The 24,296-nt window shown below is 41.3% G+C and overlaps 1 protein-coding gene across 6 annotated transcripts in view; it reads right to left on the bottom strand.

The window, feature by feature from the left end:
• FAR2 (fatty acyl-CoA reductase 2) overlaps positions 1–22,716 on the bottom strand; it is a 192,936-nt gene extending 170,220 nt beyond the window's left edge. For 3 of the 6 annotated variants that reach the window (XM_030938971.1, XM_010357020.2, XM_030938972.1), the window contains exon 1: positions 22,281–22,716. The gene's annotated coding sequence lies outside the window, so the exon portion shown is untranslated. Of the gene's footprint in view, positions 1–16,777; positions 16,800–22,280 lie in introns of those variants that run through there. The other 3 variants (XM_030938969.1, XM_030938967.1, XM_030938970.1) reach the window with 3 other exon arrangements.
• Between the last annotated feature and the right edge of the window lie 1,580 nt (positions 22,717–24,296).

The raw sequence follows: 24,296 nt of genomic DNA, 5'->3' as shown, positions 1-24,296 counted from the left end.
GCAAGATACAAACATCTGAAAACAGAGAGAAAATATTCAGTAACTTTACCTACATTAATAGTAAGAACTTTTATGCTTCAAAAAAAAAAAAAACAAAAAACAAACAAAAAAAAGGAAGTGAAAAGACAATTCACAAACTGGAACATATATTATAAACCAACAGTATGAGTCATCGTTAATCTGTGTATGACACCAGGCAACAGCAAGTAAACAGTTCTGTAAGGAACTCCACTCATACTGCTTTTACTGCTAGGGTGTTCAGAATGCTACTATGTCCCTGTGATTTAAAAGACACAGGAAAGACACATTTTTAGTTTAGTTTTGTTTTTCCTGCTTCTTTAACACATCTCTGCATCTTTGTTCATGCACAATTGGAGACTCATTACACAAACAGACTAAGACTTATCAAAGTCATGCAACTAGAACAGGGTTCCTCAGTAGCCTCTGTGTCTGTCCTACTCCTCAGTTCAAGGCTCAGAGCTGGAGCCCCCTTCACTACCCCCTCCGTTCTTCCCTCTTCTTAGCCTTAGATATGCCCTTCTCCTTTTCCCCTCTTTGCAGGGCCAGACAGGGTGTCCAGAATACCAAGGGCCTTCAGATGTTGGATGACCAGTATGTCACCAATATCACACTGAGGGAGATGGAAACTAGGCCTGCTGGTACCAGGAGTTGGGCTGAGGAGGGAGTGAGGGTGGAGGACAAAAGAACAGGGAGAGGAAGCTAGCTCATCCGAGAACTTTGATGCTAAATTTCCTTTTGGAGTAGAAGCCAATGCCTGTCTAGATGGAGGCATGAGAAATGAGCAAAATGGCAGCAGCCATGTTGACAAAAGTAAACCCAGCTGTATTCCTAGGGACTAACTGCCTCATCAAGGCCTCGTGCCTGCCTAAGTGAAGAATGGAAAAGAGACCTAAATAGGCATACTACGCAATTCCTGATTGTTCTTCCTAAATGAAGCTTGGTGCAATCGATTTTGAAAAAGCTAAATGGCCTTAATAATAAGGGAAACACTTCCATAGTACTGTATTATGTGTTGAGCTCTGGCCTAAGCAGGTAACACACATGAACTCACTTACTTCTCAGTACAGCCCCTTGGAGTATATCTATTATTAGGTCAAACCGTATTAAATTGCCAACACTCAACCATTTTGACCTACAAAGGGCAATTGTGCATGGTTCAATCTGCATTTCACCTGCATTTTACAGATGAAGAAAGCCAGATGCAGAACATTTAAGTAAATTGCTGGTAAGTGACAAACCCTAATCTAGGCAATAGGGCTCCTCTTTCTGTGGTCGTGACTAACTATGGAAATATCTGCCTCTCTACCACACTGAATTAAAATGATGGAAATAGTTTCTTCCAACCTAAAAATTCTATCCACAAATCTGTGCTATATGATTCCCAGTCTCCATATACCTATCTCTTCTTGACTTGCCTGTTTCTTTTGAAATGATATCACTGCTCACTCAGTTACTCAGCTGGAAATCTCAGAATGGATTTTGATTTCTTTCTTTATTTCTCTACCACCAGAATTCAAATCATATTTACTAAGTCTATCTCAGCAGGAGCTGCAGAATCATAGGACATGAGAGTGGAAAGGAACTTTAGAGATAATCTAGCCATGTATCTGATGTAGATATAAAGCACAATCAGGACAACAGTCTGAACTCCTGGGTTCTGGTCACTGCTCTTCTCTGTTGACTACAGTTGTCACATTGGACAAATGCTGTAGATAATACCTCTTTGCTTCTCCAGAACTTTGGGACCAATTGTAATGCTGTAACTCTCACATATGACAATACCTTGACTCACTAAACACATACTCAGTGCCAATCACTCTTCTAACGGAAGAATGAATTAGCAGAACAGTTCTATGGTGATTATTATTATAAATCCCATTTAACAAATAGAAAACTAAGGCACAGAGAAATAAAGTGATTTGCCCAAGGTCACACATCTTGTAGACTAGCTCTAGAGGCTATGTCCTCCATTTATCCCTCATCCTGTCCTACCCTTCAGTGGGCAAACCTCAGACTTTGAGAAGGGGATCCCAGGCCTCCCCTCACTCCGGGCTGAGTTTAATGTCCTATCTGCCAGACTCTCAGAGCCTCTATCCATTGTCACATTTATGTAATTGACTACTTGGTTGTCTGTTTTCTCCACTGGATTGCAAATGCCTTGGGTGCAATGACTGTTTTAGTCTTCTTAATATTCACAGAATTTCATACAATACTTGTTACAACAATCATTGAATAAATTCTTGTTGAATGAATGCATGAAAGAATGAATGGCCACCTAGCTAATCTTTCTGCCTTCAACCTCTCCTTATTCCTCGTCTTCCATCTTGATGACAGTTGGGGGAACTAGTGAGACATTAAATGTGTAAGTGTAATGAAGACAAGTGGGCCCTTCATTTGCCTTCCTTAATAATAAAAGACAAGCCTTTTGGCTGGGCGCGGTGGCTCATGCCTGTAAACCCAGCACTTTAGGAGGCCGAGGGGGGCGGATCACGAGGTCAGGCCGAGGCGGGCGGATCACGAGGTCAGGAGATCGAGACCATCCTGGCTAACACAGTGAAACCCCATCTCTACTAAAAATACAAAAAAAAAAAAAAAAAAAAAATGAGCCGGGCATGGTGGCAGGCGCCTGTAGTCCAGCTACTCGGGAGGCTGAGGCAGGAGAACGGCGTGAACCCGGGGGGCGGAGCTTGCAGTGAGCCAAGATCTAGCCACTGCACTCCAACCTGGGTGACAGAGCGAGACTCCGTCTCAAAAAAAAAAAAAAAAAAAAAAAAAAAAGATAAGCCTTTTGATTATTTCTCCTCAAATGTTTGGTCATGACCTTTTCACACTACCACATTTTTCACCAATAACCCTTACATCAAGGATCCAAATTAATTTTAAATTGAATACTTTGATTTTTTAGAGTGATCTATTTCCAAGAGGATGCATTCATTTGTTTTATTTTACTTAATCTATTAGACCAGAAATTAGGTTCCTGCAAGCAGAATAACTGAGCATTTGACCTTAACACTGAACATCCTAGGCTATTCATAGTCAAAATGGGCTGCAGAAGTCATTATAGTGAGATATGTTTTAAATGACTTTATCCTTAATTGTGTTTGTTCTGAGGTATCCAGACTGCTACTATGTCCCTGTGATTTAAAATGATATGCAGAATTCTAATGACTAATTTTAAGGCAATTGAATATCCACATGGAAAAATATGTATTTTATTTCTCACATCATACAAAATGTTAATTTCAGATGGATAGTACATCTTTTAGTGTAAAAGGCAAAACAACACATTTTTTAGAAAAGAACATCTTGATTCATGAGTAGGCAAAAAATACTATGAAGAACAATACTAATAAATTGAACTCTATTAAGATTAAGAATTTGTGTTCATTAAAAGAGAAAAAAGAGTGAAAAGGCCAGGTATAGACTGGGAGAAGACATTGACAAAGTGCATACCCAACAAAGGAATTGTATCCAGAATATATAATGTATACCCACAAATTACTGTGAAAAAGATAGATAACCCAATAGACAAATGAGCAAAGACTTGGGGACATCACCAGAGAAGATATCCAAGTGGCCAATAAATATATGGAAAGGTGCTCAATCTTTTCACTTACCAGAAAAATACAAATAAAACCACCATGCCTCACAACTACTTTTCCAGTCAAATGGTTAAAATGAAAATGACAGAAAATAAAAAATGTTGACAAGAATGTGGAACAAGGGAAATTCTTGACTGCCACTGCTGGGAGTATTACTTGATCAATCACTTTGGAAAACCCTTTGGCAGATTTATTAAAGCTGTTTGAATAAAGCAATTTCACACCTAAGCATATCCCAAAGAAATGTGTATGTGTGTTTAACAAAAGACATTCTCAAGAGTGCTCATAGCAGCTCTAGTCCTAAGAAACTCACAATGGAAACTACTAAAGTCTTCATCAACAGAATGGATAAAGTATGGCATATTCACAGTATGGAGTACTATACAGCAATGTGAATGAATAATCTACAAATACACACAATAATTTGGAAGGATCTCATAACCATAATATTGAGTAAAGAAGCCAGATGTAAAAAAATATTACTGTATAATTTCATTTATACAAACTCCAAAAACTGGTAAAGCTAATCTATGTTTGAACTTAGCTAATCTGTGACTTAGATGTCAAGACAGTGCATAATCTGGGAGGCACTAGGTACTCTCCAGGAGTATGAGGGGAGCTTATGGGATGCTGATAAATGTTTTTCTGTTTTTCTTTTTTAACTTGGAATATAGAATCTGGGAGGTGTCTGTGTGTGTTATGTGCATTTATGATATATTCACTTTTCTACATGGATGTTATACCTAATAAAAAATAATAAAGATAATGTGGAGAAGAAACTCTTGGTGAAGTCAGTAGTCATTACTTATGTTCACTATTAATCCATACTAAAAGTATATGTATTTTTTCTTAGTACACAGAAAGTGGTTTATAGATAGTTTCATCTCATTTTCCATTGTGATAATAAGGAGTCAAGTAATAATTTCCTGGGTGTTATGGATTGAATCGTTTTATATGTTGAAGTCCTAAACCTCAGTGCCTTAGAATGTGACCTTATTTGGAAATATGATCACTGCAAATACAATTAATTAAGATGAGGTCATACTGGAGTGGGGGGAGTCCCTAATCCAATATGATGGATGTCTTTATAAAAAGACAGATATATGCATAGAAAGAAGATGATGTGGGTATAAAACAGGGGCAGAGCAAGATGGCCAAATAGGAACAGTTCCAGTCTCCAACTCCCGGCGCGAGCGACACAGGAGACCGATGATTTCTGCATTTTCAACTGAGGTACTGGGGACATCTCACTGGGGAGTGCTGGACAATCGGTGCTGGTCAGCTGCTGCAGCCCGACCAGCGAGAGCTGAAGCAGGGCGAGGCATCGCCTCACCTGGGAAGCGCAAGGGGGAAGGGAATCCCTTTTCCTAGCCAGGCGAACTGAGACACACAACACCTGGAAAATCGGGTAATTCCCACCCCAATACTGTGCTTTAAGTAAACAGGCACACCAGGAGATTATACCCACACCTGGCCGGGAGGGGCCCATGGCCACGGAGCCTCCCTCATTGCTAGCACAGCAGTCTGCAATCTAACCGTAAGGCAGCAGCGAGACTGGGGGAGGGGTGCCCGCCATTGCTGAGGCTTAAGTAGGTAAACAAAGCCGCTGGGAAGCTCGAACTGGGTGGAGCTCACAGCAGCTCAAGGAAACCTGCCTGTCTCTGTAGACTCCACCTCTGGGGACAGGGTGCAGCTAAAAAACAACAGGGAAAGCAGCAGAGGCCTGTGCAGACTTGAACGACTCTGTCTGACAGCTTTGAAGAGAGCAGTGGATCTCCCAACACGGAGGTTGAGATCTGAGAACGGACAGACTGCCTGCTCAAGTGGGTCCCTGACCCCTGAGTAGCCTAACTGGGAGACATCCCCCACTAGGGGCAGTCTGACACCCCACACCTCACAGGGTGGAGTACACCCCTGAGAGGAAGCTCCCAAAGTAAGAATCAGACAGGTACACTCGCTGTTCAGCAATATTCTATCTTCTGCAACCTCTGCTGCTGATACCCAGGCAAACAGGGTCTGGAGTGGACCTCAAGCAATCTCCAACAGACCTACAGCTGAGGGTCCTGACTATTAGAAGGAAAACTATCAAACAGGAAGGACACCTGTACCAAAACCCCATCAGTATGTCACCAACATCAAAGACCAGAGGCAGATAAAACCACAAAGATGGGGAAGAAGCAGGGCAGAAAAGCTGGAAACTCAAAAAATAAGAGCGCATCTCCCCCTGCAAAGGAGCGCAGCTCATCGCCAGCAACGGATCAAAGCTGGTCAGAGAATGACTTTGACGAGATGAGAGAAGAAGGCTTCAGTCCATCAAACTTCTCAGAGCTAAAGGAGGAATTACGTACCCAACGCAAAGAAACTAAAAATCTTGAAAAAAGAGTGGAAGAATTGATAGCTAGAATAATTAATGCAGAGAAGGTCATAAATGAAATGACAGAGATGAAAACCATGACACGAGAAATACGTGACAAATACACAAGCTTCAGTAACCGACTTGATCAACTGGAAGAAAGAGTATCAGCGATTGAGGATCAAATGAATGAAATGAAGCGAGAAGAGAAACCAAAAGAAAAAAGAAAAAGAAATGAACAAAGCCTGCAAGAAGTATGGGATTATGTAAAAAGACCAAATCTACGTCTGATTGGGGTGCCTGAAAGTGAGGGGGAAAATGGAACCAAGTTGGAAAACACTCTTCAGGATATCATCCAGGAGAACTTCCCCAACCTAGTAGGGCAGGCCAACATTCAAATTCAGGAAATACAGAGAACACCACAAAGATACTCCTCGAGAAGAGCAACTCCAAGACACATAATTGCCAGATTCACCAAAGTTGAAATGAAGGAAAAAATCTTAAGGGCAGCCAGAGAGAAAGGTTGGGTTACCCACAAAGGGAAGCCCATCAGACTAACAGCAGATCTCTCAGCAGAAACTCTACAAGCCAGAAGAGAGTGGGGGCCAATATTCAACGTTCTTAAAGAAAAGAATTTTCAACCCAGAATTTCATATCCAGCCAAACTAAGTTTCATAAGTGAAGGAGAAATAAAATCCTTTACAGATAAGCAAATGCTTAGAGATTTTGCCACCACCAGGCCTGCCTTACAAGAGATCCTGAAGGAAGCCCTAAACATGGAAAGGAACAACCAGTTCCAGCCATTGCAAAAACATGCCAAAATGTAAAGACCATCGAGGCTAGGAAGAAACTGCATCAACTAATGAGCAAAATAACCAGTTAATATCATAATGACAGGATCAAGTTCACACATAACAATATTAACCTTAAATGTAAATGGACTAAATGCTCCAATTAAAAGACACAGACTGGCAAACTGGATAAAGAGTCAAGACCCATCAGTCTGCTGTATTCAGGAGACCCATCTCACATGCAGAGACATACATAGGCTCAAAATAAAGGGATAGAGGAAGATCTATCAAGCAAATGGAGAACAAAAAAAAGCAGGGGTTGCAATCCTAGTCTCTGATAAAGCAGACTTTAAACCATCAAAGATCAAAAGAGACAAAGAAGGCCATTACATAATGGTAAAGGGATCAATTCAACAGGAAGAGCTAACTATCCTAAATATATATGCACCCAATACAGGAGCACCCAAATTCATAAAGCAAGTTCTTAGAGACTTACAAAGAGACTTAGACTCCCATACAATAATAATGGGAGACTTCAACACTCCACTGTCAACATTAGACAGATCAACGAGACAGAAAGTTAACAAGGATATCCAGGAATTGAACTCATCTCTGCAGCAAGCGAACCTAATAGACATCGATAGAACTCTCCACCCTAAATCAACAGAATATACATTCTTCTCAGCACCACATCGCACTTATTCCAAAATTGACCACATAATTGGAAGTAAAGCACTCCTTAGCAAATGTAAAAGAACAGAAATTATAACAAACTGTCTCTCAGACCACAGTGCAATCAAACTAGAACTCAGGACTAAGAAACTCAATCAAAACCGCTCAACTACATGGACACTGAACAACCTGCTCCTGAATGACTACTGGGTACATAACGAAATGAAGGCAGAAATGAAGATGTTCTTTGAAACCAATGAGAACAAAGATACAACATACCAGAATCTCTGGGACACATTTAAAGCAGTGTGTAGAGGGAAATTTATAGCACTAAATGCCCACAAGAGAAAGCAGGAAAGGTCTAAAATTGACACTCTAACATCACAATTAAAAGAACTGGAGAAGCAAGAGCAAACACATTCAAAAGTTAGCAGAGGGCAAGAAATAACTAAGATTAGAGCAGAAGTGAAGGAGATAGAGACACAAAAAACCCTCCAAAAAATCAATGAATCCAGGAGTTGGTTTTTTGAAAAAATCAACAAAATTGACAGACTGCTAGCAAGACTAATAAAAAAGAAAAGAGAGAAGAATCAAATAGACGCAATAAAAAATGATAAAGGGGCCGGGCGCGGTGGCTCAAGCCTGTAATCCCAGCACTTTGGGAGGCCGAGACGGGCGGATCACGAGGTCAGGAGATCGAGACCATCCTGGCTAACACGGTGAAACCCCGTCTCTACTAAAAATACAAAAACTAGCCGGGCGAGGTGGCGGGCGCCTGTAGTCCCAGCTACTCGGGAGGCTGAGGCAGGAGAATGGCGTAAACCCGGGAGGCGGAGCTTGCAGTGAGCTGAGATCCGGCCACTGCACTCCAGCCCGGGCGACAGAGCGAGACTCCGCCTCAAAAAAAAAAAAAAATGATAAAGGGGATATCACCACGGACCCCACAGAAATACAAACTACCATCAGAGAATACTATAAACACCTCTATGCAAATAAACTAGAAAATCTAGAAGAAATGGATAATTTCCTGGACACTTACACTCTTCCAAGACTAAACCAGGAAGAAATTGAATCCCTGAAAAGACCAATAGCAGGCTCTGAAATTGAGGCAATAATTAATAGCCTACCAACCAAAAAAAGTCCAGGACCAGATGGATTCACAGCTGAATTCTACCAGAGGTACAAAGAGGAACTGGTACCATTCCTTCTGAAACTATTCCAATCAATTGAAAAAGAGGGAATCCTCCCTAACTCATTTTATGAGGCCAACATCATCCTGATACCAAAGCCTGGCAGAGACACAACAAAAAAAGAGAATTTTAGACCAATATCCCTGATGAACATCGATGCAAAAATCCTCAATAAAATACTGGGAAACCGGATTCAGCAGCACATCAAAAAGCTTATCCACCATGATCAAGTGGGCTTCATCCCTGGGATGCAAGGCTGGTTCAACATTCGCAAATCAGTAAACGTAATCCAGCATATAAACAGAACCAAAGACACGAACCACATGATTATCTCAATAGATGCAGAAGAGGCTTTTGACAAAATTCAACAACCCTTCATGCTAAAAACGCTCAATAAAGTCGGTATTGATGGAACATACCTCAAAATAATAAGAGCTATTTATGACAAACCCACAGCCAATATCATACTGAATGGGCAAAAACTGGAAAAATTCCCTTTGAAAACTGGCACAAGACAGGGTTGCCCTCTCTCACCACTCCTATTCAACATAGTGTTGGAAGTTCTGGCTAGGGCAATCAGGCAAGAGAAAGAAAGGGTATCCAGTTAGAAAAAGAAGAAGTCAAATTGTCCCTGTTTGCAGATGACATGATTGTGTATTTAGAAAACCCCATTGTCTCAGCCCAAAATCTCCTTAAGCTGATAAGCAACTTCCGCAAAGTCTCAGGATACAAAATTAATGTGCAAAAATCACAAGCATTCTTATACACCAGTAACAGACAAACAGAGAGCCAAATCAGGAATGAACTTCCATTCACAATTGCTTCAAAGAGAATAAAATACCTAGGAATCCAACTTACAAGGGATGTAAAAGACCTCTTCAAGGAGAACTACACACCACTGCTCAGTGAAATACAAGAGGACACTAACAAATGGAAGAACATACCATGCTCATGGATAGGAAGAATCAATATCATGAAAATGGCCATACTGCCCAAGGTTATTTATAGATTCAATGCCATCCCCATCAAGCTACCAATGAGTTTCTTCACAGAACTGGAAAAAACTGCTTTAAAGTTCATATGGAACCAAAAAAGAGCCCACATTGCCAAGACAATTCTAAGTCAAAAGAACAAAGCTGGAGGCATCACGCTACCTGACTTCAAACTATACTACAAGGCCACAGTAACCAAAGCAGCATGGTACTGGTACCAAAACAGCGATATAGACCAATGGAACAGAACAGAGTCCTCAGAAATAATACCACACATCTACAGATATCTGATCTTTGACAAACCTGAGAGAAACAAGAAATGGGGAAATGACTCCCTATTTAATAAATGGTGCTGGGAAAATTGGCTAACCATTAAGTAGAAAGCTGAAACTGGATCCTTTCCTTACTCCTTATACGAAAATTAATTCAAGATGGATTAGAGACTTAAATGTTAGACCTAATACCATAAAAACCCTAGAAGAAAACCTAGGTAGTACCATTCAGGACATAGGCATGGGCAAGGACTTCATGTCTAAAACACCAAAAGCAATGGCAGCAAAAGCCAGAATTGACAAATTGGATCTGATGAAACTAAAGAGCTTCTGCACAGCAAAAGAAACTACCATCAGAGTGAACAGGCAACCTACAGAATGGGAGAAAATTTTTGCAAACTACTCATCTGACAAAGGGCTAATATCCAGAATCTACAAGGAACTCAAACAAATTTACAAGAAAAAAACAAACAACCCCATCAAAAAGTGGGCAAAGGATATGAACAGACATTTCTCAAAAGAAGACATTCATACAGCCAACAGACACATGAAAAAATGCTCATCATCACTCGCCATCAGAGAAATGCAAATCAAAACCACAATGAGATACCATCTCACACCAGTTAGAATGGCAATCATTAAGAAGTCAGGAAACAACAAGTGTTGGAGAGGATGTGGAGAAATAGGAACACTTTTACACTGTTGGTGGGATTGTAAACTAGTTCAACCATTATGGAAAACAGTATGGCAATTCCTCAAGGATCTAGAACTAGATGTACCATATGACCCAGCCATCCCACTACTGGGTATATACCCAAAGGATTATAAATCATGCTGCCATAAAGACACATGCCCATGTATGTTTATTGCGGCACTATTCACAATAGCAAAGACTTGGAATCAATCCAAATGTCCATCTGTGACATACTGGATTAAGAAAATGTGGCACATATACACCATGGAATATTATGCAGCCATAAAAAAGGATGAGTTTGCATCCTTTGTAGGGACATGGATGCAGCTGGAAACCATCATTCTTAGCAAACTATCACAAGAACAGAAAACCAAACACTGCATGTTCTCACTCATAGGTGGGAACTGAACAATGAGATCACTTGGACTTGGGAAGGGGAACATCACACACTGGGGCCTATCATGGGGAGGGGGGAGGGGGGAGGGATTGCACTGGGAGTTATACCTGATACAAATGATGAATTGATGGGTGCTGACGAGTTGATGGGTGCAGCACACCAACATGGCACAAGTATACATATGTAACAAACCTATACGTTATGCACATGTGCCCTAGAACTTAAAGTATAATAAAAAAAAAAAAAAAAAAAAAAAGAAAGAAGATGATGTGAGACACAAGGAGAAGGCAGCCAACTATTAGCAAAGAAAGAGAGGTCTGGAACAGATCCTTCCCTCACAGCCCTCAGAAGCCAACCCTGCTGACACCTTGATCTCAGACATCTAGACTTCAAAACTGTGACACAATACACTTCTTTTGGTTAAGACACCCAGTTTGCAGTACTTTGTTACAGCAGCCCTAGCAAATGAATACATTGGGAAGACTGAAAGATTAAGTAATTTGCCTTTGAATACAGCCATATAGCAGGAAGTTAAGTAACTTGCCTTTAGATACACAGCCATATAGCAGTAAGTGAAGGTGATATCAAGGGTTCTTCTGCACTGGAAACACCCACCTCCCAGTCTACCTCAACTAGCATCTCACACACTTGGCAAGGCTACTTTAGGGAATGAGGAGCCATGGAAGGTGTTATGCAGGGGAATGGCGTAATCCTTTCTCTGTTTTGGAACAATGTAATGCTCACTGAAGATGGAATATAAAATCCTATGTATCTCAAACAGCTGTACAGTCCCTGTGAGGAATCTTCAGAAGGCATCTTTCCTGACCTGACAGCAGCCAGAGTCTAGAGAACTTTGAGGAACTAAAATGGTCCACTTAATGGCTCCCAAAGCAGTCGTTCCCCCACGTTGTTCTGGTCATGAATTCTGTGAGAATCTGATGAAAGCTAGAAATCCTCTCATCAGATAATGCCCATACTCATCTAGTTCAGGAAAATAAGTAAGGACTTATAGGGCAGATGGTTGATTTTTGATCTTGCCTCCAGAATAAAGACAGATAGCTGAAGATAATGGGGTTTTTCCACTTATCTTAGAGGAAGTAGGCAAATAACTACTGATCCTATGCCAAGACTCAACGGTATCATTCTGGAAACTTCATAACTTCTTCACATCGGTTATTTTTGCTCTTCCCCTCTCACTTTCCCCACAAGGATTAGCACTTAAGTACTTAAAACACCAAGAGTTTCTGTCTATCTTTAGATACAGAAAGGAAAGGAAAGCTAGAGGATGCAAGCTAGAGCTCAGCCAGTTTGAGGAAAGAGAGGACCTGGTGACACAGTGAGTAAACAAGAGGAGAGACACACAAGCTAACTAACTCCCAAGCCTTGCAGTAGTGAATCAAGAACATTGTTTTCTTGGGAAGAATTTTCATGATCTTCCCTATGGAATTTTTAATATTTCATTTCAACTTAATTTCCCATCATATGCTTTTTTTGGGGGGGCGGGGAGACAGAGTCTCACACTGTTGCCCAGGCTGGAGTGCAGTGGCACAATCTTGGCTCACTCTAAGCTCTGCCTCCTGGGTTCACACCATTTTCCTGCCTCAGCCTCCTGGGTGGCTGGGACTACAGGTGCCTGCCAACACGCCCAGCTAATTTTTTGTATTTTTGGTAGGGATGGGGTTTCACCGTGTTAGCCTGGATGGTCTCGATCTCCTCAACCTTCCGAAGTGCTGGGATTACAGGCATGAGCCACTGCGCCCAGCCTCCCATCTTACTCTTATTGGTGTTAAGTGCTTGGTGCTATGGGAAGTCAAGTCGCTGACTGGGACTGGTTAGGAGATGGAAGAAGGAAAAATAAAGACATATGAGCATTGTATATTTACACACTGGGTATCATTACTGAAAAATTGCACAAACTCCAAGTTGCAACTGTCCAAATATTGCTCAAAGAGTAGGGGGTACTAAAATTTGAGGACTGGTACTATAACTTGTTTTGCATTCTATTTGCAAAGCTAAACATCCTGCCTGGCACATAGTAGGTACGCAGTAAATCGTAAGAATGAATAAATGAATGAATGGAATGGAATGGTTATGGGAATTGCACTCATAAGATGTGGATACTAGCCTTGATGCACCCACTAAATGGATGTGTGACAAGCCACTTTATGTCTTCGGGACTGGCTTTTCTTTTCTGTAAGAGAGTTGAACCAAATATAGATATGGTACTTGAACATTCTACAATTTCCAGTGTGAATATACTTAGTTAAGACAAAGCTATTTACACTCACTGCTATGTACTGTAGACAAGATGGTGTGATATGCATCAACATATAGTATGTCTAGGAGTTCAAGGAAGTCTAATTTGGGAAAAGTTTGTTCTGTCCTAAAAGAAACTGAGACCTAAATTTACCTAAGTGTCATCCTGTGATCAGGAATGCACTCAGCAACACTTGCATAACCACTGCCTCTGGCAAAACTGCACCAAAATAGTAGAAGGAAAACAAGGAAGAGGCAATGTCACACTTCTGCTAAGAAGAGAGTTATGGCAAGTACAAGTTGCTGAGAAAGAAGCAAACTGCTCATTTGGATGAGGGAAATTAATTCTTTCAAGCCATCAGAGATTCCTGCAGCTTTGAGAATAGTTTGGTAAGTGGATCTCAATCCCCAGAAAGCTCTTTGGTTAAAGAACAAGTGTCCATCTTTTAAATCATGTGCTTAGCTTCAGGGGAGATATGTCTTGAAGGTATTGTGTAAACAAAACACAGGTGAAATAAGATTCAATTCAAAATGAGACAATAGTTACAGTGAAATAGAAAGAGAAATACAAAGTTGGCTTTATTAATATTTTTACTTACTACTATTTACTGACATAAAGTTGGTTTTATTAATATTTACTTATTAATTAATATCTATCAGGAACAATATTATTTTAAGTAAACAGTTTCTCTTAAGTTTTAGGGAAATTTCTCTACGATTTCATTAACTGAATACCATCCATCTTTAAGATGCTAAAACTATGTTACTTATATCCATACAACTTGCAGTATTACATATACTTTATTGAAAATAATACGCAAAAATCTTTAATACATGCACAAACATTGAATTGCTGCAGTTTCTTTTACTCAGTTTATCTTGGCAGATTCTTTTGGTTTCTTGACAATAGTGTGCACTGGTGAATCTAATTCTGCTAGAAGTGCTCAATTGATTTCAAATATGTTGGGACCAGACACATAACTTAATTGTCATCCTAATTTCCAAGGATCTTGCTTTCAAGGATACCTGGGACATTTTGCTCACTTCTGTGGAATGTGCCCTTTCAATGACCTGTAATAAATAGTGAACCATTTTTTTAAAAATGATCTAAAATGTGGGGTGTTTTCACAATGACTTTTTCTCATTTCTTGACACAGGAAATAATATTCTTGCCTCCTGTGGTCATCCTATTATTCATCAGCAAATTCTACTGATCCAACAACTTCCCAGCTAAGGTGGAAGGATGAGTAAGTGAGTTGGAGAAGCCATATTTTTGTCTTTTCTACACAAATTCACAGGGAGGAGTGTTTGCTTTCTCTTCCTCCCTTCAGGTGTGGGCTTCAATGTTTTGGGGCTGTCTCTGGAGAATCCTGGGAAGTTAAAATGCCTTAAAAGCAAGATGTCCAAAAGCCATAGGAGATACATATTATCAACTGCAGCTTGAAAAATGCTTTTGCAAAACTCCAGCAGTTAAGGATGCAAAATGATCTAGGACTTTGAAATAATACAGCTAAATCAACAAGCAAATGTTATTCTTAGTGTCTGGCAATTATAGTAAGGCTTTTTTTTTCATTGTTTAACCACATTGTTTAATCAATTGTCATTGTTTAATTGTATTGTGTAGTCACATTGTTTTATATACATACATATATATATATATAAATGTCCTTTGCTTTAATACATGTTGATTAAAGTGGGAAAACGTCTATTGAATGAAGATGTCACCTGTAACCAGTCCTCTTTATAAAGTTAGATATCTTACAGAAATCTCCCAATCAATATGGCTGGCAATGAGACCCAAAATCCAAACTCTGTGATCCCACAGCACATCCTCATCTAAAAATATTTTATGACAGCAGTAACAGAGCCAAGCACCAGGCCTCGAGGGTCTTATTTTCTGGCTCTATGTTCCATGGAAATACCTGGGCTAGCTATTCCAAAATCTCCCCCTGTGCAACTACTTATGAAACCCCTGGGGATCCTCACGCCAACGATTCTGATTCAGTAGGTTTAGGGTGGGGACAGAGAAATGTGTATTTCTGTCATCTAGAATTGAGGCTGTCACCCCTAAACTACCACTCTTCATACAAAAGTGTGCATTAATAATAATAAAAAAAGATTAAAAAGATTGGCTTCATTATTGAAATAAAAATCAGAGGTGACTACTCATAGGAAATCCAATCTGCTCAGAGGTAACAAAATAAAACAGTTAAGTTATAGTAGATTTAATTTTCCCCTTACCTCTGGAAGCCATAGTTTTATTTATCTGAGTGCCTATCCTGTATATAGGAGTTCAAATGTTTGAATAAAATTTAAAAGTGATCACTTTTGCCACTGTCTTCTGCTCTTTACATGGGCATGCAGCATTAGCAACACTAGCCATCAACAAAAACTGGCATTGTTGGCCAACAATGCCAACAATGGTTTGTTTCATTTTTAAAATTAATATTATTTTAAATTTACAAATATAATATCACACATTTAGAGGACACAGCAGCCACCACTTATCATTTTTGTGGTGAGACATTTGAAATTTACTTATTTTGAAATACACATTATCATTGACTATAGTCATCCTGGTCTGCAGTAGATCTCAAAACTTATGCCTCCTGCCTAACTGAAACTTTGAACCCTTTGACCAGCAACTTTCCCCCACCTCGACCCCCCCATTCCCATCTCACCCCCACCTGCACCCCTACCACTTTTTGCCTTCAACTTCTGGTAACCACTATTCTTCTCTCTACTTTTATTTATGCGTTCAACATTTTTGGATTCCATCTAAAAATGAGATCATGCAGTATTTCTCTTTCTGTGCCTGAATGCCAATAATGTTGGAGGACCTACTAGGAAGTCGATTAAACTATTTTATTTCTACCCTCTCATAAATTAAACAAATGAAAAACAAAACAATTAAGATTACCTATGGCAGGTGAGTTTCATAGCCTAGAGCAGGGGTCAACAAACATTTCTGTAAAGGACCACAAGGTAAATATATTAGGCTTTGAAGGTCATAATAATTGACTGGTTAGGGCACTAAAGCAGTCACAGCAAATAGGGATGATTAGATGAATGACATAAGCTGATTTCTGATGAAACTTTATAGACACTGAAGGTTAAATTTCATATAGGTTAAATTTCCTATTATTTTTCCCATGTCACATAATATTATTCTTTTGATTTTTTTCAATCATTTAAAAATATAAGAACCATTCTTAGTTCAAAGAATAAACAAAAAGGCAGGGGCCAGATTTCAGCCGCGGGTCATAGTTGCTGACCCCTGGGTTGGAACAGAGAGCTGATGAAGCCATGGAAGAAGTCTATAGCTGTGTGAACCTGCTTCTTCCATTATGCTCTGCTGCACTGTCCTTTGGCCATAAGTTGCATTTCTGCCTCCAGCCTACCACCATACAAATGCATGGGGATCCAGGAAGTGTATATATGACTCAAAAATCAATGTTCCTACAGATGCCCTATGTAGTCACACTGTATTGCACTGCAGGGGATGGCTTACAAGGATCAGATAAGTCCCAGGCCTACCTTGGGACCTAAGAGGTCCTGGGGAGTCTTCTCCATTGTTTATGCCTCAGGTCACATGTATTAAATATAGACTTGACAAAATGTACCTTGATGAGGTCCTGCAGAGCCTAGCCAAAGAAGTAGAAATGAAAAACAAACAATTTTGCTTTTAATCAGACTGCCGATCTTGTTTTTGAATATCATCCACAGAGCAGAATTGTTTTCATCAACTTAATGCCTATTAACAGAGTCAATTCCAGTCTTCTGCTTTCCACCAAGTAGGATTAAAGAGATTAGAGAAGCTTATGGTTAATAGAGAACTGTAGATGTTAAAAGGTTTAATCTATTAATATAGGACAGCATTTCTCAAAGCGTGTTATGCTGAATGCTGACTCTCTTAGATGTTCTGCTGGAAAAGCATTTCAAGGTTAAATAAGTTTAGGAAATATAGCATAAAAGATCTCTGCTTTCTTGATGATTATTAACACACATTAGGACATTAAAAGCTCTGAGGATTCTTGCAATATAACTTGTTAAGTAGGTTAAATCAAGTGTTTCTCAAAGTTATATAATCAGGGAAGCTTTTCTTCCTTTACTTAACTGTTAATATCCCAAGAAAATAATAATTCATACACTACAGTTTGGGAAAACTGCTGTAGGCAAGGCAGAGGAATGACAGGGTTTTAAGCAGGGGAGTAAATTGTGTTTTGGAATAATTATTTTGGAGAGGATCAGATCTTTCTTCCCTAATTTTTCTCATTTTAGGAAATTACACCATATTCCATCTATGTGCTCAAGTCAGAAAACCAGAAGCTATATCTGTCATGGTGATAACCTTTTTAAAAAATTATAAAATGCAAGCGTGGTTATAAAAATCATTCAAACAGTAGAGAGGATAGTATGAAAAGCAAAAATCTCCTCCCTCCTTTCTCTCACCCCTGTCCCAGCAGCCAGTATACTTTTCCAGAGGTAATAACCAGGGCAATCAGTTTTTGTTCTATTTTTCATTTCTTCTTATGGCATCTCTAAATCATATGCATCTGAGCCTACTGACTTGGATTATAAGCATTTAGCAGTATCTACGAAATGAATTCATTCCCACTCTTCTTTCTGCCTCGCCCACCTCCCATATCCAGTCTATCACCAAGATGTGTCAATCCAACTCTCAAAACACACCTCAAGTCTGTGCACTTCTCTCCCTCCTCCCTGACAGTACTCTCACCTGTGCTTGTCCTCCCTGGTCTTACTACCTCCAATCCTTTATCCCTCTAGTTCACTCTCTTTACTGTCTACATAAAGAGTTCCTCAAAACAGAAATTAGAACAGTCTCTGGCTTAAAAGCCTTCAATGGCAACCTACTCAAATTAAATTCAAGATCTTTATCAACACCGTGAAGCTGGGCATGATCAGCCACCTGCTCCCCTCTCCAACTGGTGTCCTGCCTTTCAGCAGTGCCCTCACCTAACAGCAGTCACAGGGCCTGCCTCCTCTCTGTCCCTTGAATGCTGCAAGCTTTTTCTCTTAGGACCTTCCCATTTGCAATTTCCTGTGCCCAGATTGCTTTTTCTCTTTGTTGATTTTTTGTTTTTTTTAGTAACGTTAACCCCTATGTTTTTTTCCAGTAACAATTGAAATCTTTCTTTGTCAAAGAGCAAGCCTTCTCAGAACACCAAAATGGAGTCAGCGCCCCTGATTTTTTTCTTAAAGCATTCTGTTCTTCTCCGTGCTACTTCCCATGATATATTCCTACATGTTTATTTTGTAAACGTCTGTAGGTTCCAAAAAAATAGGGAACACATCTGCTTTGTTCAACACCAAATGTGGAAAAGCTGGCACAGTGTCTGGTCACAGAACGGGCTTAATAATTATTTATTATATGAATGAAGCTAGCCAGAGGGAATTTCTCTTACAGAGTTATCTCTTGCCTTTTCCTTACATAAAACTTCAGCTGCATCCAGATATTCCTTTTCTGCACACCTCCCACCCCAAAGTGCCACTGAGGTCCCTGGGCACCCAAAAGTCTTATTTGTTCATCTCTATTAGGACCAGAACTTTAAGGGCTATCTCTAAGGGCCTTTCCTTTTATGCTTCCCTCAACATTTCAGCTTATTTTATTCTCTTCTTGGGAATTCATTGCACTTATTTTCTGTACCACTCATTTGGTGCCAAATCTTCTGTTGCCTTGTAACTACTTATTTGTTATTTTAAATTAATAACTTACATTGACATATTTGTCTTGCTAATGATGTTATAAGTTTACTGAATACAGGACCTGTTACTTTGTATCCTAAAGCACACTGCATGCACCTGCACAGAGTAATTGCACGAAGAACGAATCTCCATTCATCCGTTCTAGTGCCCCCATTAAAAGACCTTGATATAGGAGTTTGATCAACTCCCTTTCACACTATTTTATTCCTCAGTGGTTCTGAGTGTATTGCCATCATGCTAACATGGACAGCTGGAGTAAAGATAAGTTTTGAGGTCACAGAGTAGTTAAGGGAGGAGTCTGGGGACAGAGGACTTGCCTGTTTTCTCAGTTCCTCTTTAAGAGGCACCAGAGTTACAAAAGGTCACTAGGTGTGCTTGGCAAGAGACCAGGTGTATTTTAAATTGATTTGGCATTTCCTAGGATATTTTAAAGGATGACTTGACCAAACTTTTGAACTTACACATTTTTTTAAATTAAATGAAACAAAAAGGATTACTCCCTCAAAAATTTTCAGTCATTGGCTCAGTTTCTCACGGTTCGATTTTTGGATGAATTAGACTCAAACATTAATTTAATTCAGTAACTGCCTTTGGTATCCAAGAAGTTTTTCTGCACCTTTAGTTGAAAATTCCAATTTTGTCCAAATAATATTTCAGGAATATTTAATATACTGAATACTTGGCTACTTTTTGTTTTATTTTCCACCAAACTATAAGGGTCAGAAAAGTTCTGCAATCTTTTTAGTGTACTTAACCAGCCTTCCTCAAGCCTACTTCTGAAAAATGGAGGGCAAAGTTTAAACCTTCAACAACAGCATAATTTTTAGAAAAGAACTATTCAAAGTCAGTAGACTTTTTTTTTTACAAGTATTGTTTATTTTTACTTAGAGGTAATACAACCTTGAAAATAAAGAAAGTAGAAAGTGCCATCTGTTGTTTTTATTTTGTCAATGAGGAAACTGAAACATAGGAAGGCTGAATGACATGTCCAAGGGCACCTAAGTGAGCAGCAGATAAATTTCAGGTGTGTACTGGAGAACTTACCGTAAACGTGGGATTGCTGTTAAGACAACACTGTTATTTGGTTAGTTTTAGACCAAGTTTGTCAGCCTGGGGTCAGGATAACAAACCAAGTTTGTCAGCCTGGGGTCAGGTAGGACACACTTCACAATGAACATTCACAGCCTCTGGTTTGAAAATTATTAAGCCAGCAGACGATGATAGCAGAACCTTACCAAATGCAGGGCCCTTCCAAGCGCAAGGCCCTGTGCAGCTGCAGTTTTGCATTTCCATGAAGCTGGCCCTGCCTGGAGTCTCTAGACATCCAGAATGTAGGAGGTTGGGCATCAAGGAGGCCATGAACTCCTGAAATTGTCAGGAGTTGGACAATTTTGTGTTAATATGTATGTATTTGTCTTTCATATTCCATAGCTTTCATCACATTCTCAAATTGGTCTGTTACCCTCTTCAAAGGTAATACATGTTCCAACAGAACCCACAATGTCAGAATATATTGGTACGGACAAGCATGCTGGTGGTCACCATGCATGATCCTTCACAAAGCTGTATTTGTGAATTAAGTAAGTTTTCATGAGTGCATGGGAATTAATGCAAAATCAAGGAATTTTTAACGCTGATGAGATGTTGCCAAAACAAATGCACTCAAGAATGCTTCTTCAGGAGATAGGAAAGCAGATGGTGAGATGGTCAAGATGATCACATGCTTTATAAACCCCAAAGTAATACCCTAATATAAGCCATTTTATTTATTTTCAACCTCTTCATCTTCCTCTGTAATTGGATGTCGCATTTTAGCCTCCTTTAAGGAAAGGATATTTTCATTTACTTTAATTTCTCTAATAGCTGTACGATTTACCAACTCATGGTGATTTACATCTATTTTATAGACAATTATAACCCAATGTTAGAAACAGGAGTAAGTGAGGAATTTGTTAATACAGCAGGTGCAAAAGCTGTCCTCAGAATTAGGAAAAGAGTACTGTAAAGACGTGGATCCTGAGAAATACTACTGATGGAATACTGACAAACGAGTCAGCCTGGTAAAGACCTCATGCCCATCTCCTAGAAGTCTCACACACAAATATCCCTTCTGCGGAAATGCCTGCTCTTGCAGTTTACGTGGCTGCCTTAAGTTTTTATTCAGTCCCTTGCCCCGCTTTATAAATTTTGGACTAACTACACCTGTCAGTCAAATCTCCAGTTCATATAAATGGGAATATAGAGAGATGAGTAATTGAAACCACGGGGTAATTCTCAAATTTCCATTTGCACAGTGTCAAACTTCTCTAGACCTAGCAAACAGAAAAGCACCATCCATCTGAGTTTCCAGGTCATTTTTCTGACCGTACTCTTTCCTTGCCAAACTCTTGCAGATCCAGCGATAACCTTGGTTGCTCACACCACATAACTCATCCGTGGAAGAAAAGGTGCCCACCGCTGGCAGGTGTGACGCCTTCCTCTGGTTTCTAGGATAAGGTTGGGCATGAATTGTTTTAATAGACTGAGACTGCCCCGCGGGTAATTCTACTTGCTGGGAGTGTTAAGCAGCCTTCCCGCAAGCCATCTACTCCAGTTGGAGTCTTCTGGCACCTGCTCCCCTGCACACCCGCAGGATGCCCAGACCGCAGGAAGATGTCTAAAACTTCCTACGGGGGCAAACCCCGCCCCGGCCTCACCAGCCGCCCCAGCACACGTCAGCCACGACCCCGGCAAGGGTCAAGTGGGAGGGTAGGGACGCGCGCAGTCTGGGGTGGGGCTGGGGGCTGGCGAGGACCTGCTCCGGGGACCTGGGCTGGGCGCCCTGGCGGTCCCGGGCGCCAGGAGGGGACCTAGGACGGCTGCCGTTTCACACGTGGCCCCGGCATTTGCGCGCTCTCTCCAGAAATAGCCCCAAGGGCCCAGGAGGCCTGGGCGGGACCCGGCCTCGCTCCTCTCTCCCTCGGTCCCCGGTCCCCACGGCGCGGCCCCCCACGTTAACCTTCCCGGATCCTTCCCGGCTCGCTGCCCTTTGCAACCCCCGCGCGCCCCACCTTGGCTGGCTCCGCCGACGCCAAACGCGCCTAAACGGCCGGTGACGACGGGGGTGCAGCCGGGGGCAGCTTCGGGGGCAGAGCCTCCGCAAATGCTTCTCCCCTCCCACCCGGCCTCACACCCACCCTCCTCGAGGTCCCGCCGGGAACCGCTCCGCCCTGCGAACCCAGCCAAGCCCTCCCTCCTGGGCCACCCCCAGTCCGGTCTCTGCCTTCGGAGCGCGTGGGCTCTGCGAGCGCCAGGGCTGGGGACCCTGGAATACCTGTTCCTCCAGCACGAGGATGGGGTTCAACTAGTGGTCCTCTAAATCCTGCTCCTTCCCCGAGGCTACGGGAAGCGCTCCAGGCACAAGGAAACAGCTCCGGTCTTTCTGCTCCCAAACGTGACACTCTATATATCCGGCTCGGAGACTGGGTGTGGGGCGGGAGGAAACCACCCTCCCTCCGACCTTACCCGTCGCCGCCGCTGCCTCGGCGTTGGGCGCGGAACCGGCGGCAGCCTCAGCCCGGGGCGGGAGGTGGGCGAGGGGCCAGCAAGGGCCCTACAGGCCGCGGGGAGACAGCATCGTGGGGAGGGCGGCCGCGCGCGCAGGCCCGCTCCGCACTTCCATTCATTCAGCACCAGCGGATCCACTGGCTATGATTCCCGCATTTGTGTGGTTGCGGGGAGGGCGGGGGGTGGTTCTGGTTTGAGTGGGTTTTGTTTGTTTGTTTGGGGCTTTTGTTTTGTTTTGGGTTTGGGGGTTGGTTTTTTCTCAATTTTTTAATCAGTGGGCGGGGGGACAAGGAAGCTAGAAAGGCTCCCCTCTCTGGTGTGGGAAGGGAGAACTCCCACACCGTGAAAGGTGGCGGGGTAGGGGATGGAGGGAGATACTGAGGAGCGAGAGAGATTCAAAGGTTCTGGTCTGAACTGAACGCTTGGGGGACACACCTTTCCCCACCCACCCTAGCGGGAAAGGCAGCCAAAAATCCCAGTTTACTCAGCTTGACTACACTGCACATCCCGTGGGAGGGATGCTCTTGTATCTGCTAAAGACACTGCGGAGGCGCCCTGCAGTGACCCACGAACGCAGTGGCTTTTTAAAACTCAAGGGCGTGAGGGTGCAGGGTGATGCGAGGACTTCAGGCGAGGTTTCTTCACACTCGGGGTTTGAAGGGCAGAAATCCGGCTCTGCCAGCCTATGGTGGGTGGGGGTGGGTAGGAGTCTAGAAAGGATCAGAGATGGGGCTGCAGGAACAGCAGCGAGCCAGCTGTGCTCAGCAGCACTTCTCCGGATTTAAAAGAAAAAAAAAGATGTTTCATTTTTTAGCCTGGTAGCTTTTGGGGGGGTTTGATCATTGTTAAATTTTAAACGGAAAAACTGCAGCTGCCAGGCAAGCCTTGTAGAGGGATGGACAGGCACGTGAGTGGAGCCCTTGGCCTCAACCAGGAAGTGCCGAAAAACGGCCAACGCCCATCCTAATTCCCTGGACAATGTAGGAGGTAAATTTCCAAATAAATATGGTGTGTTAAGGAAAATAAAAAAGAAATATTGTCCTATAAGCTGTTCTGATTCTCCTCATTATAACAATCGACATACAATTAAAGAAATAAAATTTGACTTATGAAAGTTAGAATTAAGGAGCGAGTTCATGAAATTAAAATAGTAACACCCATCTTGAATTCTCTACTACCGGGCTGTTTAATTAAATGTGTTAACCAAAGTGTAACCTAAAGACACTGACTAATTTCCTCTGGTGACTGCCTGAATGCAAAAGAAAAAAAGTTACAACCAAATTTATAGTATTTTGCGTTACCCCTCCCTCCTCAAGAATAAATTTGAATGTATCTTCAAAATGTGTGTGACAGCACTTGAAATGATAATGTCAAATGCTGGTGAAAACATAGAAATCACTTATCAGATAGCAGATGGAAGGTAAATTGTAACCACGCTTTTGTTGGAAAGCAGTTCAGCAACACATTCCCAAGGTGTTCAGTACCGAAATTTTTTCTTGTTCTGGACCCAGATTCCCATGTCTTAGAATGTATTCAAAGGAGATAATCCATAAAAGAGAAATGTCGCATGTACATAGTTGCATATTTATTACTGAGTTGTTTATAAAGTAGGAAATTAAAAACACTTTCAGTGGAATGTTCATAGATAAAATACAACTTTATAGATTACAGCACCACAATTGATCGTCACCATTTAAAATGCTATTCATATATGTAGAATGTATTAGTTTGCTAAGTCTGTCATAAGGATGCACATAAACTGGGTGGATTAAACTATAGAAAT

This window comes from Rhinopithecus roxellana, chromosome 10 (genome assembly GCF_007565055.1).
Source record: "Rhinopithecus roxellana isolate Shanxi Qingling chromosome 10, ASM756505v1, whole genome shotgun sequence".
Lineage (NCBI taxonomy): Eukaryota > Metazoa > Chordata > Mammalia > Primates > Cercopithecidae > Rhinopithecus > Rhinopithecus roxellana.
Note: the sequence above shows the minus strand (reverse complement) of the source record. Positions and strands in the feature narration are given on the sequence as shown.